This window comes from Oryx dammah, unplaced genomic scaffold (assembly GCF_014754425.2).
Source record: "Oryx dammah isolate SB20612 unplaced genomic scaffold, SCBI_Odam_1.1 HiC_scaffold_1, whole genome shotgun sequence".
NCBI classification, from domain to species: Eukaryota; Metazoa; Chordata; class Mammalia; order Artiodactyla; family Bovidae; genus Oryx; species Oryx dammah.
In genome coordinates, this window is record NW_024070185.1 from 32,057,217 (window position 1) to 32,060,123 (window position 2,907).

General features: G+C 33.1%; 1 pseudogene; it reads right to left on the minus strand.

Annotated features, from left to right (window-relative positions):
• Positions 1 to 688: 688 nt before the first annotated feature.
• Positions 689 to 1,209, minus strand: LOC120863842 (annotated as a pseudogene).
• Between the last annotated feature and the right edge of the window lie 1,698 nt (positions 1,210 to 2,907).

Genomic DNA, 2,907 nt, shown 5'->3' on the forward strand with positions numbered 1-2,907 from the left:
ATGAGATGGTTAGATAGCACCACAAAGTCAACAGACGTAAATGTGAGCAAACTCTGGGAGATAGTGAAGGACATTGGAGACTGTCTTGCTGCAGTCCATGGGTTTGCAAAGAGTTGGACTTGATTTAGTGACTGAACAAGCAACACAGATATCAGGAGTGAGAACTTCAAAATAACTTTTGATTTTTTCTTTTTTTTTTTTGTTTTTACAAAAGTTGTTTTTTTTTGGGGGGGAAACACAAACACCTAATAAAAATGCTGAACTCAAAAATTTTTAGAAAAATTAGAATATACTCAGATTCTCAAAGATCTATACATTGTGGCCAAACAATGTTAGATGTGTTTTCCCTTTTTTGACTGTAGATTATGTGAATAATGGCAATAATTTAATATAGTCAATAGAATGTCCTTGAACTTTCCCACGTTGTTCCTGCTTCTACATTATTTAAGAATAAAATATGAAAGGCTTTGAAATTGAATGCTGGGTATTATCTAGTGCACACTTCCTTATTAGCTGATTCTATAAATTTCACACTTTTTATTGTTTTGGAGGTGGTTTTCAACTCTTCAAATGGTAGAAAACGACTAGTTAAACCAATGAAATGATTGTCTATAGTGACACAAATAAATTTTGTCAGATGGAGATGTAAATTGTCTCATCCATAAGTAATTATTATTATTATTTTTTGTATAGTGAAAACTTTTATATTTGGAATTAGCCAGCTGGACTCAGTTTAGATGATCCCAATTTTGTTGGCAACATCCAAAGCATCATAGTCAGGAGCCAGTCGAACATACGCCTTCTTCTCTCCGTCAGGCCTGATCAGGGTATTGACCTTAGCCACGTCAATGTCATAGAGCTTCTTTACAGCCTGTTTGATTTGGTGTTTGTTGGCCTTGACATCCACAATGAACACCAGTGTGTTGTTGTCTTCTATTTTCTTCATGGCTGACTCATGGTGAGGGGGAATTTGATGATGGCATAGTGGTCAAGTTTGTTTCTCCTAGGGGCGCTCTTCCGAGGATATTTGGGCTGCCTCCTAAGCCGCAGTGTTTTGGGCCGCCGGAAGGTGGGTGACGTCCGGATCTTCTTTTTCTTGTGGCTGTGGACACCTTTCAACACTGCCTTCTTGGCCTTCAAAGCTTTTGCTTTGGCTTCCGCTTTAGGAGGGGCAGGGGCTTCCTTCTTCGCCTTCGGCACCATCTTCATGAAAAGGGTTTAAGTAATTAGTTTCTATTAAATTCATTTCAACCTTTTTGTCTGCTTCTAGGATTCTCACTTGAAATTTATTTTTTAAATATCTTGCTGCTTCTTCCATTAGTTAATGAGTTAAATAAAAATCTTTATGTTCATTTTACATTTGCAAGACAGTTATGATTTTCCCTTTAAAAATTCTTTAATATTCCATGTCATTTATGAAAAGGCTTTGATGAATAAAGAGATGAAAAGAGCCAGTCATGTAATATCTCACCATCTCTCAACATGATATGCAGTACCTGAGTGAAAATGAACTGAACCCAAAAGCTTCATAACTTTTGATTTAAAGGGTGATTCATAGGAAAAAGCCAAGGAGTAATTTCTTGGCAAAGAAAAATAGTGTTATATACTTAAGGACTTCTTAAGGTAACAAGATTAAAGATTGTTTTACAGTAAGACTTAATGCCCTGGAGTTCAACAACCAAATTGCTAATCTGATCCATATCACTTTAAAAGTGAAGCTTCAGAGCTAAGAGGAGTTCTTGCTTTAGTTAAGGACCATTTAAAGAGCTTTAGTCATTATAAAAACAAAGGAGAGAAATCTACTTTAGGAGAAACTGTACAATGGTATCTGAAAAGTATTTAGAGGAAGACATATATTTTTCTTTTCTTGTGTAAAGAAATACTGTGAAAGCTAGGCAGTTGTGCTGGCTGCATAATGTTGTAAATGTATACTTCATGCTACTGAATTATATACTTAAAATAAGAAAATGGTAAACATATTATAATACTTTTACCATAACAAAAAATCAATCAATTACAGAAGTAAGGATCTGTTTAGAATTTGTCAGTTTGTTCCATTCAACTACATGTCTATCTTTACACCAATTTTACACTCTTTTTGTTTTAAATAAGAATTGTGCCTTTATTTACACTCTTGCATTTTTTTATACCATAAGTCTTTTAGAAAAATAGTTAATACCTGTTCCAAAGGTCATCTTAAAACAACAAAATAGGAGACTATAAAAGGTGAATCAGCAGAGTTCAGTAGAATGGAGAATAAAGCAAGAGAATCCTTGTATCTTTCTTGCCACTGGTACAGAAAACTAAGATTTAATATCCAGTTCTATGATTTGACATGCTAATTTCCTGCTGTAAATGATGAAAAAAAAATTAAAACTTAGATTGGCTAGTAAACTTGAAATGTTTATAACATCCTGAAGTTTACTTTTAAACTCTTTATTTTTATATCTAATAGTATAGACTCAAAGTGGTATAAGACTGATGGATCTAGTATTACCAGAAGCTCTGTTTGAAATTCCTTTTGACTCTAGAGTTTGTATCAGACTATAAATCTCAAAGGAGTAGGTAACTGATAGAAAAATATTATTTTGGTTTCTGTTGCCTCCTGATCACTCAAGTTTCATCTGATTCTATTTTGTTTTATATATACCTTTTCTAAAGAACTTCTTTCAATGCATTTTAAGTAAGGAATTTTATTACAATAAGTAAATATCTATTAAGTACTTACTACTTGCTAGTCATTGTTCTAGATAGGACTAATCCTTATAAGATCCTTAGGAAATGTTATTATATTCATTTTATAAATGAAGAAAATGAGACTTAGAAACAAAAATTCATGAGACTCAAATTAATCTATTTTCTCATGGTTTGTAAAGGTAGAATCAGGATTGAAATAAGGGGTTTTTT